The sequence below is a fragment of the Chlorocebus sabaeus genome, chromosome 20 (genome assembly GCF_047675955.1).
Source record: "Chlorocebus sabaeus isolate Y175 chromosome 20, mChlSab1.0.hap1, whole genome shotgun sequence".
Taxonomy (NCBI): Eukaryota; Metazoa; Chordata; class Mammalia; order Primates; family Cercopithecidae; genus Chlorocebus; species Chlorocebus sabaeus.
In genome coordinates this window covers 95,149,317-95,164,579 of record NC_132923.1, presented here as the reverse complement: position 1 = coordinate 95,164,579, position 15,263 = coordinate 95,149,317, and the positions used below count along the sequence as shown (strand labels likewise).

Here is a 15,263-nt window from a genome sequence, read left to right as displayed (position 1 = left end):
TCAGTCACTTCCCACCACCACACCCCACCTCCTCTGCCTTCCAAGCCCCTGGGATTTCAGGGAATACCCTTTTCTCCATCATATTACAATTAGATACAGGGAACCCTTGGAGAGTTCTGAGTATTTGCGATTATATTCAATAACCTGTTACTGACAGTTTCTTTTAGTTAAAGAATTTTTCAAGTAAGTTACCAAAACAGTGGACGTATGTGCATCTAGAAACTGAGAAATACTCTTCCATTACTTTTAATTAGGTCCTCTCATTTTCCACATATGTACTGAAATTTTAAAATACTATTTTAAAAGTGTCTACATTTATTTTCCCCTACTTTTGTTTTTCCTCTTGCCTTTGTTTTGGAGCAAATTTTAACTGAGCACATTGTCAGAGGGTCAGGCCAAGTTTAGCACTGCTCATGTATCTCAGCTACCTTCCAGTTTTCAGCAGGATGTCTGAACTGAAAAGCACCATTGCTTAGCATAAAGGTGTGGCCATGACAGCTTGAACAACATCCGGGTAGTGGCAAGTCTACATTTGCTACACAGATGTAAGAAACAGATGGCACTAGGGTCTACCTCTCCTGCTCCATCTTTTCCATCATCAGGTCTCTTCCAACTCCAGAATTAAAGTCATCAAGTTGGAAGAACTCTGAGTGTGTTTCCTGATCATAACAAGACAGGTTGAGGTTCAGGAGTATTTTCTTTAGCATCAAATGTTAGAACATAACCACTAATAATAACAGTAGCATAGTAGTTCCCTGATAAATTCTGACAAAAGATCATAAAGTTCTCAATTTCAACAGCAGGGCTTTATAGTTGTAATACAATTTTGACCAGTAAGCCACCGGCTATCCAGAAACCTCGCAGGTGCCATTATCATGGATAGCTGCAGTTTTTTCTCTAAGAATCAGGCAAAAAAATCATTTGGGGATACTTCAAAACTCTCATGTCTTTTTAAATTGGATGAACAAAATATAATCTGAACTTCTATGGATACATGTGGGTCATTGTGAGCATCAGTTACTATGTTATAAAACAGAATACCAAAGATCCATCAAAATACATAAAATTTCACTGAATTGCTTACATTAAATGCTCATATTAGCTATAGAATGCCATGCCTTGAATTCTTGGGCCTTTTAAATTTTTTTTAATTTTCCTGTTTCTTGTGTTACTCTTACTTCTTACTGATACTTGATAAAAGATCTTTAATAATCCTTGCACAGTACAGTATCAGTTGCTTCCAATTTGCTAGGTGCATTTGACAAACTAATAACCAAGCCTCTTAAAACTTGAAGTAAATGCAGAGGCCTGAAAGAGGGTAAAAAATTTCCTCCAATGATCAAAATTCAAGAACTGTAGCTCATGGACTTATGACCTTTCTTTTGATTTGCCATCTAGGTCCCAACTGGATAAGTGAAATTATGTAAATGTGAGTTCCAAATTGTTGTGGTATTATCCTAGTACCCATCAACTACAGTGCACATGTCACTAAATGTATCTCATTTTTCTTCACAACATAGTTCAGTGGTCTTAGTAAGGTTATGATGGTTACACCTACTTTACAGATAAGGAAGAAAATTGGTCACGGGCTTTGGCCAAGTCTGACCCAGAATGCCAGTGCTGCCTGTTGATACAGCCAGTGTTTTCCAGCCCTGCCCTCCCAGTGCATCTGCAGGTCTGTAAATACACTTGACTCCCCAGGAAACAGGATGGAGAACAGCATGTCATGCTTTCAGCATGGAGGGCAGAAAAGAGCCTTAAAGACGTCGGGGAACTCACAGAGTAGGGAGTGAGAGACAAGTTAAATGCTATCCAGTTGTCAAACAGCTTTCTTAATGTTATCTTTCATCAAATCGGGTCCTAGAACCTGCCAGGACTTCAGACTAAATGCATCTTCTTCTTGCCTGTACCTTTCACACACTAAACGTCTCAACGGCTCACTTGGCAAGGGCCCAAAGGCAGCACACACTTCTCCACTCCGAGGGTGGCTGCCACTAAAACACAATGGGCGGAGACAGCTCAACAATAGTGCCAGTTGAGCACATCTTGATCCACTGCCACAGAGTTCACAGTAGTAGTTGGCCCTCAAAGCAAACCCACTGCGGTGTTGAGGGCAAAAAAACAACCTTAGCTTTAAGGGGCCAGACTTTGCCATCAAATTAACAAATCTACCCAATAGCCCCAGGCTGAGGCGCTCAGGGGTGTGACAGGAGGGCCCCTGTTAACAATTCTGTATCCTGGGGATGCCGTAACTAGACTGAGAGGGGAGGAAGCAGAGAGAGCTAAGTGTCACACACACCCTCTCCTCCTGCCTGCAGGTATCTTAGTTAGACAGCTGTTCTCCTTCCTTGCAAAAAATTCCCACAATCTTTAAATGCAAGGATGTAAAGGGCCTCCAGCCTCTGCAAGCCATCACAACTTTAAAGAGCTTATGTCAAACAGCTCAGACAGCATCTGAGGTGTACTCTTCAGCCCCACAGTATATAGCCCAACCCCAGAGCACAAGTGACACCTTGATGAACAGGAACTCCTCCCCACACTGGCTGCTCAGTGGGAGCATGAAGAACAGCTGGGACCTGGCCTATTACCCTGGCTTCAGGATTCATTTTCTGCCTGGAATTGGGAAACTGTAGTCTCTGCAGGGGTCCCTTCTCCTGGGTCCAACTGTCTCCAGGGTGCAAGAAGGGTGAAATTACCAAATGAAAGTTCAGATAAGCAATTACTGGCTGAAAGAGATATGGGAGGGTCTTCAGATCAACACTGACCCAGAGCTAATACCACACCATCCTCAGAGGGACACATGATCATTGACCTGTGTTCTTCACATTGAAGTGGCTCGAATTATTCCTCCTTGCCCCCACTCTCTCCCTGCCCCCAGCACACACATAATTACATAAAGATATCTTAAACAACTGTAGCACCCAATTTCTTCAGTCTGAGGGAGAGCCAGGAGATGGTGGGGAGCTGTTTGGGCACACGTCTGATCATTACATAATCACACAAACAGGGGCTGGAGAACATTGACATGCAGATCAGTCCAGCAAACACCTCATTCTCCCTCTTTCCTCTTCCCTCCCCCCGCAACACCCAAAATGCACACCAGAATTAACAAAACCGAAGCACTCCAGGTAGCTAGTGGGCACTTGGCTGCTGTGGTTACAATGCCAAGGGCTACCAGAAATGTCAGGGTATACCAGAAAGAGGGCCAGGGTGCTGCTCACCCAGCGACCAGACCTGTAGACCCTCTTCCTGCAAGCACTGCCCGCAAAGTTAAGGAAGGGCCTAGCCACAGAAATATTCCTGACCTGCAACAGAAACCAAACCAGCTACGTTAAAGGAAACCAATGCTGGGCCTCCAAGTTCCTCTGCACCACCACTCTCTGTCCAATCTACGCGGGTTCAGGGGGACTGCCACACTCATGAGTCCTCAGCAGCCTGGACAATATCATCAGGGACCATTCGGCACCATCAGTGTTTCCATGTAAAATATGGTAAAATGTGGGGCATAACTTGGAGGGGACACTCTCTCTGCTAGCAGGGAGGCAAGAATCCCCAATAGAATAGGAGTTTGGTTTTGGTTTGGTTGGGTCGGGTTGGGGGTTGGGAGATGATTTTGCTTTAGGAATATTTTCAGGGGGCTAGGATTAAGTGGGGAAGAGAAAGCTATCCCTTCTGTCTCAGCAGCCAGCATCATACGAATCTCATTCTCAACCAAGCAGGCTACTGGAGTCCGCCTAAACAATCCCGGAGCAGCAGCCAAGGCAACACAAAAAAACGCAGGTGCCACGGGACGCGATGCCTATGCCCCCCAGCCCAGGCTCCTCGGGAGCCGGCCCGCCAGTGTGCGAGTGCAGAGCCCAGCAGAGCTTGCTGCAAGCAGCGCTGGAGCGCACGGCGCGCACAGGGTTACAGCCCTGCCGCCGCTGCCGCCGCCGCCGCCGCCGCTGCCTGTGATTGACGCGCGGGGGTCACTTGAGGCTCGCGCCGCTCCCCAGCACCAGGCCGAGCAGCGCGCTCAGCCCACCGGGGGCACCGGCCGCCACGCGCAGCCCACCCGGCCAGCCCCTGCGCCTCGGCAGCCGGACACCTTGCCTAAGAAAGGCAGCCACAAAATGGAATCGCAGCTCGTTATTTTGCTTCTCCGTGCGGCCGCAGGCAAAAACACAATCACAAGGTAAAATACAGCGCAAGGAATCCATCCGCCGAATAAAAACCCAGAGTCCCCTACCTTCGGCCTTGGGATGGCAAACTGGTCCTGTGTTCTCTGACCCACGGATCCAGCCCCTTCTTCATGAATTATTCCGGCCAGGCAGGATTTTGTGCATTTTTTTCATGAACACCTGTTTCAAGTAAGGGGTAAAGACCTTATTGAAAGAATTGTCCTTAAAAAATAACCTGTGCAAACGTATGTCCATCCAGGCATGCATGCGTGTTTGTATACACACATATGCACACGGAATAGCCATGTACATTGAAGCACCAAACTAGGCAGTTGGATAATGGGAGAGTCGGCTGGTTGTGAGCATGCTCGCGCCGGGAACAGATCCACCCTCCGTTATTCCTCTGAATAAATATAAATCACGATCAGAAACCCAAACAGAAGCATCCCTCTTGAATTCCTGCTGCTGAAAAACACGGAATAAATTCAGCCCGCAGACACAGAATCTAATCAGCAGCTGTTTTCTGAATCCAGAGCCAACCCATGCCTCGCTTGTCTTTTCCACTAGGAGTCCAGACCTTTTTTGAAAGGGGTTTTAACCTTTTAAAGACACAGTACACCAATTATCACTTCGGAATAGCTGTCACTCCCAGCGCAGGAAGCCAGTCCCATGCCTAAAGCCACAGTAGGCTTGCACGCAGTGATAAGGATTTCATTTATTGGTGCTTTTTAAAAAAACAATATATATGTATAATATATGCACATATCTTATACATATATACGTGGAGAGAGAAAAAAATGCAAATGCAAGCCATAAATATTTATTGCAGTGATGAGCTTCTCAGTGACTAATCGGCATGTTATGTAAACACTATGATCCTTCACTTCTGAACACCCAGGGTCAGATGAGACAGGGCACTCTTGTCAGCAGGCGTGTCACACCTCACCAACCTCTGGCTGCAGATCAGGGGCCGGGGAGCCTCAACAGTGGCTGAAGGGAGTGGGGCCTCTGTACCTGAGAGCTCAACATAGGCACTCCTTGCCCTGCCCTGCCTTGCTCTGCAGGCTCAGGGTCCATGTCCACAAACCAAAGAATAGCTCTGCCACTACTGCTAAACTCGAACATAATCCAGAGCCACATCGCATTCCAAGACACACTTTCTTTCAACCAGAATCAGGAATCAGAACTACCACCTGAACCTTAGTTAGAGTCTTTACGATTCAGACTTAGGCCCTTCTTCAAGATTTTGTCATTGAGTTCTGTTGTTTTGTTTTTTACTTTTAAGGTATGGAGGTAGAAAAACAGGATAGGGGGAGAGACAACCTCCAGCCTAAATTTTTTTGAAAAAAAAAAAATATTCTTCGAGTACTTTAGCCACCCAGATGGTGTTTACTGCAGTTTTGTTCTGGCTTTTAAAGAGGTAGCACTGAGAAGAAACAAGAGTCCTAACCTTGCTCATGTGTGATAAGAAGGCAAATGCCTTTGACAGTTTCTTTTTTTCACCCCAGTCCCAGAGCTCCAGCATGGCGCTGTCTGCTCCTCCGCTGGTTCCCGCCTAAGAGCAGTGGCAGTGGCTCACCTCGGGAACTACAGGGGCGCTCCTACCGCCGCTCCAGCATCACAGCCCATTCCCTCCCTTGCCTAGTCCTGCCAGGCAAACCGTGAAAGCAAGTGCACTGTCACCCTCCCACCTCATCGCAGGCGCTCCACTGTGGACCCCTCCCAGCGACACACACACACACTCTCTTCCTTCCCCTCTTCCAGCCGTTTGGCAGAAAATTATCATATTTCATGTGTCATCGCCCAAGCAAGCTGGGTCCATCACTGATTGGCTGGGCCCTGGCAGCCGGAAATGTCACCAGCCACACAGCGTGGAGCTGGCTCTCCCGCAGCCACCACAGACCTGAGCCCAGGAGACTCTGTGACAAGGCAAAGACCTACCACAGAGAGCCTGTCACTCTCTCCCTGGTCCAGCCCCTGCCCTCTGCTTCGCCCTCTACCCAGCCCCGGGGAACAGGGGCTGCAAGGGGATGGTGAAGGAGTCTCCGTGACATTCCTATTTTTCCCAGCATGTTTGAGAAGAAACTAAAGATGTCTCCAATCAGGTTTACAAATTTGGAGAACTTGTTTTTGACAAAAACATTCTCTCTTCACACTAAAAAAAAAAAAAAAAAAAAAAAAGACTGGGTGAAAACAAGATGCTTTTTTTTTTTTTTTTTTTTTTTTTTTTTTTTTTACCCCAGGAGAGTTTACTAGATGCTGCTGTTTATTTCCCATCTAACATCTCAGGCACCAAGGTGTAATCATGTCACAGGGCTGTCAGATAACTCAGAAGGTGATTCGAGTCCATCCTCTTACCTTTAAAGAGAACAGCTCCAGCGGGCTTTGTGACTTGGCTTTGCAATGTATCATGATGCCACACAACTTTTTAAGGGTTAAATGATCTTTGTAGTGACCAATATGAATCACTTCGGCTGTAATTTAATCTTAGTCCCTCCTGCTGTATCTTCAGCAGGCTTAGTGTGACTCACCATTTCAGTCTCACCTTATTCTGTTCTCCTGAGTAAACTAAACTCTATCTCTCTGGCCTTTTCAGTAAAAGTTGTTTCTCAACCCTTTAATTATGCTGCTTTAAAGAAAAAGCCTCCTGGAGTTAGATGAGGCTGGAAGGTCATTTGGTCCAGCTATCCATATGATGTGTCAGAACTCCCCACTATTTCCACATTGGGGCTTTTGGTTTGGGGAATGGTAAATTGGGCTCATATATTTACTCTCTTTCATTCCTTACCCCCAAAAACGATTTACATGACCAAAACATGACTGGCAATGCTGGGAACCAGGGAAAGATGCCATCAATAAAGCAGACATTTTGAATAATATGGGAAGATACAAAGTAGATGGGACATGGGAAGAAAAACTAATTAGTACTGATAAGCTCATGATTCTGCAAAGACCCTGATATGGTTTGGCTGTGTCCCCACCCAAATCTCACCTTGAATTGTAGCTCCCATAATCCCCACATGTTGTGGGAAGGACCTGGTGGGAGGTAATTGAATCATGGGGGCAGGTTTTTCCCATACTGTTCTTGTGATAGTGAATAAGTCTCATGAGATCTGATGGTTTTATAAAGGGCAGTTCCCTTGCACACGCTCTCTTGCCTGCCACCATGTAAGACATGCCTCTGCTCCTCCATCACCTCCGCCATGATTGTGTGGCCTCTCCAGCCATGTGGAACTGTGAGTCCATTAAACCTCTTTTTCTTTATAAATTGCCTGGTCTCAGGTATGTCTTTATTAGCAGTGTGAGAACAGACTAGTACAGACCCCTAAGAAGTAAGTGTACAACTTTCCAGAAAACAGTCTTGGAAAATCCCCAACTCAGAGAATCAGGATTGGGGGAGAATCATAGGCAGCAGTTTAAAGGCAAATTAAGGGACATCAGGAATATGGTCAGTTTCTCCACACAGAATGGATGGACACAGAAATAGGTCCACAGCTTCTTTGGAAAGTGACAGGTTTGTTCCAAATATAATAGAAGCCAAAGGTTGAATAGGGGCAGGATATCAGCTCCTTTTGAAACGCCACTGCCCCTCCCAAAAAAGTGTACACACACCATACAGACACACACACACACGAGATTTAAATAATCAGATATAACATAAGATATAACAGAGAGATCCAGAATATCCAATCAATATTAGTCTAATAAGAGTTCCAGATGGAGACATCATTAATAAAGAAGACAGAAGAAAACAATAATCAAGGAAATAACAGAAGAACATTTCCTTAACCTGAAGAAAGTCTTTAGGCCTTAGATCAAATGCTGTGCTAGGCAGCAGGACTACTGAAAGAATACACACTTCCAGATGTACTCTGATACTCCAAGAGCAAAGACAATGACAAGCTTCCTCATAAAGGAGAAAAATCAGGTTACTTAAAAGGAAAGAAAATCAGACTGATATCATACTTCTCATCTGTAACACTATGCTAAAAGACACTGGTACAATTTCTGTACAATTCTAAGGGAACGTTATTGCAATTTAAGAATTCTGCCAGCTGCCAAACTGTAATTTCTCTTATGCAATGACAAAAGACAGGTATGTTCAAAGACACAGAAATTATATCACCCAAACACCCTTTATTAAAAAAAATTTAAGGTTACATGAAGACCAGCTGAGGAAAAAAATAAGGCAGGATAACAAATTCAAGAAAGGAGAAGATATGTTATATAAAAAATGTTATGAATAAAGCCAATAAAATATGTGGTTAAATATGAAAATAACTGAGAATATAGTTGTAAAATTTAATTGTTAGAAGTCTTGAAAGAATATATGTACATTTATTCCAGATTTGAATTCATATGTGTATCTATCTCTTACATATATGTGCCTGGAATTAAGCTTCCATATAATTATAATTTAAAAATAGAAAATCTCAATGGAAACAGGTAAAATCACTAAAAAAGAAGGAAGGAAGGAAGGAGGGAAGGAAGGAAGGAAGGAAGGAAGGAAGGAAGGAAGGAAGGAAGGAAGGAAGGAAGGAAGGAAGGAAGGAAGGAAGGAGAGAGAAAAAAAATAAAAGGAAAAGAAAAGAGAGAGGATTGTTATGGCAGACCAATAATTCCATCTTTTTTCCTCTTCTTCCCAAGACCACATTAAAATGATAATAAGGATTTTTTTAAGTTGAAATAGATGATGACAAAACAAAAACAGTAAAAGAGTCATTGATCAAAAAAATTGACAAATAATAATAAAGGAGGACAATTCATCAGTTAGAAATATATACTTTAATGCTACAGTAAACAAAATGGCACAGTACAAATGCAGAAACCTACAAAGTGGATTGATGGAAGTCAAGAAGCAAATTTAGCTATAATGGTTATTACATGGTAGTTAAGTAATAAAAACTGAATTTTAAATCAGTGGAGGAAACAATGTGTTACTCAATAAATAGTGTTGGACTGTGGCTATGTATCTGAAAAAAAAAAGTTTTACCTCTAACTGATATCTTGTTAAAAATATATTCTATTTTCATATAGGAAATTCTGCCATTTGTGAAAACATGGATAAACCTAGAAGACATTATGTTATATGAATTAAGCCAGGCACTGAGAAACAAATACTGTGTGAGCGAGCTTATAAGTGGAATCTTAAAAAGTCAAACTCATAGGAGTAGAGAGTAGAACGGTGGTACCAGAGGCTGGGGGAGGTGGCTGGGGGGAAGGGAAAGGAGCAACATTGGCCAATGGGAGCAAAGTTTCAGTTATATAGGAGGAATAAGTTCTGGTACCCTACTGTACAGCATGGTGACTACAGTTAATAATAGTGTCCTGTATATTTAAAAGTAACTAAAAGAGAAGATTTTAAATGTTCTTTCCACAAAGAAAGGATAAATATCTGAGGTGATTAATATGCTAATTAGCCTGATTTGGTCATTCCATAATGTATATTATGCATGTATTGATACATTACATTGTACCCCATAAATATATACAAGTGTTATCTGTCAATTAAAAATAAAATAAGGCTTTTAAAATACTATTTTCACATACACAAAAATTCCACAAGGAAAAGACAGGTGTTATGATTGACCAATACTGTAAATCATAGAATTCTATGAAGTTTTTTTCTAATAGTGGAAAGAAAAGCATGTGGTCATCCAGTCTATGCTTAGATACCACTGTGATAGGCTAATTACTGGCCCCCAAAGATATCTACCCCCTAATCCCTGGAAACTGTGAATTTCACCTTATATGGCAAAAGATGTGATTACATTAATGATCTTGAGATGAGGAGAGATCCTGGATTATCCAGGAGGGCCCTAAATGAAATCACAAGTATCCTTATAGGACAAAGGTAGGAGACGGGCTAGAGGGCAATGTGATCACAGAGGCTGAGATTGGAGTGATGTAGCCACAAGCCAAGGAATGCCAGAGGCCACCAGAAGCAGAAAGAGGTAGGAATGGATTCTCCCCTGAGCCTCCGGAGGGAACATAGCCCTATCAACACCCTGATTTTGGATTTCTGGCCTCTAAAACTGTAAGCAGAGAAATGGGTTGTTTTAAATAACCGAGTTTGTGGTCATTTGTTATGGCAGCCGTAGAAAACTACAACCACCATGATGAGAAACATATACTTCCTAGGGACTATCATTATTATTATTGCCAACAAAACAAAACTTGCTATGGGCCTGGCACTGCTAAATTATTTATATATCTTACCTCATAAGTCACATGCAAGGAGGTGTGGGAGTTGGAGTTGTTATGGCCCTACCACTTAGCAGCAAAATGTCCTTGGGCAAGTTATATAACCTCCTAATGCTGACTTTTTCCCATCTATTAAGTAGAGGTAAGAAAGGTACCTACCCACTGGGGTTGTTGAAGATAAAGTGAGACCATCTATGTCGAGTGCTTAGAACAGTGCCTGGGAATAAGGGTTCCATACATGATAAGTGATCATGAGGAAGTCCTTATGCGGCTGCGGTCTCTGTTCCAGAGCTTTTTCTCACGGATTTTTGTTCTTCTCTTTGGGTACATACAAAACAAGGGTATCTCCAAACCACCTGAATGTCCTTCAGATATCTGAAGCCATTGATCAGGTCATTAAGAGTCTGAGCTTCTCTAGGCTAAAAGTAACCAATGGCTCCAATCATTCTTGTTCTTAGAAATTCACCTGGAGTCCCTTCCCTAACCTGGTCACCTCCCCTGAACACATTCTCGTGCATCTTAAGATGTGACTCCAGACTCACCACCATGCTTGTTCTAGAACAGGGGTCTGTGAACTACAGCCCTTGGTGCAGCCTAATTTTTACAGTGTATAAGCTAAGAATGGATTTGACATTTTTAAAGAATTGTAAAAACAAAACAAAACAAACAAAAAAAACAGAAAACAATGTATGACAGAGACTATACATGGCTTGCAAAGCCTAAAATACAACTGACCCTGAACAATTCAGGGGTTGGGGCTCTGGCTTCTCATGCAGTCAAAATTTCATGTATAACTTTTGACTCCCCCAAAACTTAACTGCTAATAGCCTACTACTGACTGGAAGCCTCAGTGATACCATAAACAGTCAACACATATTTTGTACGTTATATGTATTATATATTGTACACTGACAAGTAAGCTAGAGAAAATATTAAATCATAAGAGAAAACATATTTACTGTTTATTAAGTGGAAGTGAATCATCATAAAGGTCTTCATCCTTGTGGTCTTCACATTGAGTAGGCTGAGGAGGAGGAAGAAGAGGAAGAGTTGGTCTTGCTATCTCGGGGGTGGCAGAGGCATGAGAAAATCTGCATATAGTGGACCCATACAGTTCAAGCTCATGTTGTTCAAGGGTCTGGTGTATTCACTGTCTGGTCCTTTTCAGCAAAAGCTTGCCAACTCCTGTTCTGGAAGATACTGTTCTTGTATCAATGCAATAGAATATTGCCCAAAACTTTTTGGTAATCAAATTGCATGACTGTACATACTGTCTTAACTGTAAGGTTACAAATGTTTCTGTCAGTACCTATTCCCCTCTCCCCTTCTTAGTAATAAAATTCTTAGCTAGGAACATAGCTACCCAGCCAAAGACTACAATTCCCAGCCCCTCTTATAGGAAGGTGTGGCCAGAAGGACAGGTTCTAGCCAATGGGATGTAAGCAGATATGAAATGTATAATTTCCCAGCCATACTCTTAAAGGGAAGGATCATGCCTTCCCTTCCTTTTTCCTTTTGCCATTGGCTGAAATGTGGACCTGATAGCCATGTGGATGAGTGGTACAGAGCAACAAGATAGAAGGATCTTATCCCTGGTGATGCCATTTCACCCCATACTGTTTATTCTCAATCTGTGAGAGGGAAATAAACGTTTAGCTTATTTAAGCCATTGTTCTATTAGGTCTTTGTGACAGCAACTGAACCTGCGCCCTAAGCCATACAACTATCATTTTCAACTCCCTAGTACTTTTTATATTTGCAGCTACCAAGCCACACACCTCCCCTGACCTGCACTCACACAGTTAATTTCCTGGACCCCACTACAAGACCTTACATTTAGCCCTATTATGTTTCATATTAGAATCAGCCCATCATTTTGCCCTGACATCTGGGACCTAATTCTGTCACCCAAACTAGCTTCTATTCTTTGTAATTTCACATCATTCTTCAAAAGGCACTTTATCTGTGGCACTCAAGCTAAACACAGTGCTCATCAAAACACCTGATCAATATTAAGTATAATGCAGTGGGGAGGCTATGACCTCAGTTTGTAGGGGAAGGAAATAGCAGATCAAAATAAGGTCCAAATGAAGTAGAAGGAGGAAAGGAAGGAGATGAGCAGTTATGGAGAGCTTACTATGTTCTAGTCACTGTGCTGGGAACTTCCCCCATTGTGAAGTTATTAGTGCCTTAACTGCCCCCATTAGTGCCTTAAGTGGAATAGTCATAAATTTGTGAACAAAAAAAAGGAATATTAAGAGAAATTTTTAAAATACATTAGCTAAAGTTTCTTGCAGCCTGAATGTCCATTTGAGGTTGTGTATCAAAAACCCTATGGAGTTTTAGGGAAAATATAGATGCTTTTAAGTTGCTACAGGAGGGTCTTGGCATATGTGTATCTTTAAGGCTCCATGGCTAAATCTGACAACCCTAGTGATAAGCCACTGTGGGTTTCAGCTTTCTAGCACACTAGAAAGTTGGAGGCAGAGACTCTGCTCAGCTACCAGCTTCTGGAGTCTGACTCAGCTTTCTGTCTCAGGCGAGGATATAGCCTTGTCAGGCTGTTTGGGTTCAAGAACTAGGAGAGTCTGACGTTGGTAAGAATTCCCTTCTAGGAAGTATTAAGCAAAGTGATTGGAGTATTTCCCTCAGTCTTGTAAGCTTCTGGTACAAAAGGAGTATGGTGTAACACAAATGAGTTTCTCTGATCTGGTGAGATCCTCCTTTGGGTACCCATTTGACATCTCCCAAATGGGCACCCTTGGGAGCCACCCAATCCTGCACTGAGACAGGCCACCTGGCTTCTGGTCAGTTTGTGTATTCTGGCTAAACAAATTCTATGTGTGTGTGTTTTGGGGGTGGGGTGGAGTTCTCTTGTGGCAACCCATAGTCTACCCAAAAATGCTGCAAGACAAACATAGCAAAGTCATTAAAAAGCAAATCTAAGGCCATAACTCCAAAGAGGAATCTAAGGAACCACACTGACAGGATTAGAAAGTTTTGTCAGACTAGAAAAGAGCTATGACTAGAGAATAGTGAATAAACACCCCAAATCACATGTAATTTATTACATTCACCTGGGCTAAAAAACTTATGTGCCTTCAGGGCCAATCAAATAATGTAAGTGTGCAAAGTAGCTTGGCATAAGCAAAAGAGAACGGGAGTGTTCATGCCTCTCTACATATCCACCTTTTAAAAATGAAAAAAGATGAAAGCTGTGTAGCTAAAAACAACTGGAATCAGAAGAGGGACCACCAGTTTGCAACCCTTCTCCCCCAATGATCACAGTCCATAAAGCAAGGAGAAAAAAAACTTCATACCTCTCTTAGAAAGATGAAGTAATTATCTTTTAAAAACGGCTTGTAGGCTGGGCACAGTGGCTCACGCCTGTAGTCCCAGCACTTTGAGAGGCAGAGGCGGGCGGATCACAAGGTCAGGAGTTTGAGACCAGCCTGGCCAACATGGTGAAACCCTGTCTCTACTAAAGATACAAAAAAATTAGCCAGGCATGATGGTGTGTGCCTGTAGTCCCAGCTACTCAGGAGGCTGAGGCAGGAGAATCACTTGAACCCAGGAGGCAGAGGTTGCAGTGAGCCAAGATTGCACCATTACACTCCTGCCTGGGTGACAGGGTGAGACTCTGTCTCAAATAAAAAAAAAAAAAAGGTTTGTAAAACCATGTATTGCTTTTTAAAGCAATTTTAAAGAAAGAGTTAAACAATATCCCTAAAAACAGGATGTCTTTAAATGAGTTGGGTCAGATGACCCTATTACAGTAATTCTCAAATTATAGTCCAAAGACTACAGTGGGTTACAGGAGTACGCAGGTGGTATGCAAAATGTTCTCCCATAAGTCCCACTCACAGTCTAAAGTGTCCCTTATAGTACAGAGGATTCTTCATCTTTCCTTCAGGCTACTTCATCAAATGCTCTCCCTACAATTTTTCTTTTTATTTTGAAATAATTTTAGACTTATAGAGGACTTGTAAAGATTGTGGCCAGGTGCGGTGGCTCAAGCCTGTAATCCCAGCACTTTGGGAGGCCGAGACGGGCGGATCATGAGGTCAGGAGATCGAGACCATCCTGGCTAACCCGGTGAAACCCCGTCTCTACTAAAAAAATACAAAAAACTAGCCGGGCGAGGTGGCGGGCGCCTGTAGTCCCAGCTACTCGGGAGGCTGAGGCAGGAGAATGGCGTGAACCCGTGAGGCGGAGCTTGCAGTGAGCAGAGATCCGGCCACTGCACTCCAGCCTGGGCGACAGAGCGAGACTCCGTCTCAAAAAAAAAAAAAAAAAAAAAAAAAAAGATTGTACAAGTTCCCATATACCCTTTACCCAGTTTTCACTAACAGAAACATGTTACATAACCATAGTACAATTATTAAAACCAGGAAATTGAGATTGGTACAATACTATTAATTAACCTACAGAATTTTCTCTAATATTACCAGTTTTTCCACTGATGTCCTTTTTCATTCCAGGATTCAATTCAGGATCCCACATTGCATTTAGTTGTCATTTCTCCTTGGTCTGCTCTGATCTGTGACTATTCCTCAGCCTTTCCTTTTCTTTCTTGCCCTTGATACTTTGAAGAGTACTTGACAGGTATTTTGTAGATAGTCCTTCAATTTGGGTTTGTCTGATGTTTTTTCATGATTAAACTGGGATTATGGAGTTTTGGCAAGAATGCCACAGAAATGATGCACCCTTCTCAGTGCATCAAACTGGGGAAGGGAGACATGCTCTTAATATGTCTTACTGGCTTTGGGAGGCTGAGGCAGGAGGATTGCTTGAGCCAGGAGTTCCAGACCAGCCTGAGCAATTTAGTGAGACCCCACATTATCCCTTGGGTAAGGTGGTATCTGCCAGGTTTCTCCACTATGGAGTTACTATTTTTCC

The 15,263-nt window shown here is 42.9% G+C and overlaps 1 protein-coding gene across 4 annotated transcripts in view; it reads right to left on the bottom strand.

Annotated features, from left to right (window-relative positions):
- HIVEP3 (HIVEP zinc finger 3) overlaps window positions 1-15,263 on the bottom strand; it is a 535,336-nt gene that overhangs the window by 409,322 nt on the left and 110,751 nt on the right. The window contains exons 1-2 of one of the 4 annotated variants that reach the window (XM_073007416.1): window positions 5,740-5,955; window positions 4,229-4,340 (exon numbers count right to left, since the gene is read on the bottom strand). The gene's annotated coding sequence lies outside the window, so the exon portion shown is untranslated. Of the gene's footprint in view, window positions 1-4,228; window positions 4,830-5,739; window positions 5,956-15,263 lie in introns of those variants that run through there. The other 3 variants (XM_073007415.1, XM_073007418.1, XM_073007414.1) reach the window with 3 other exon arrangements.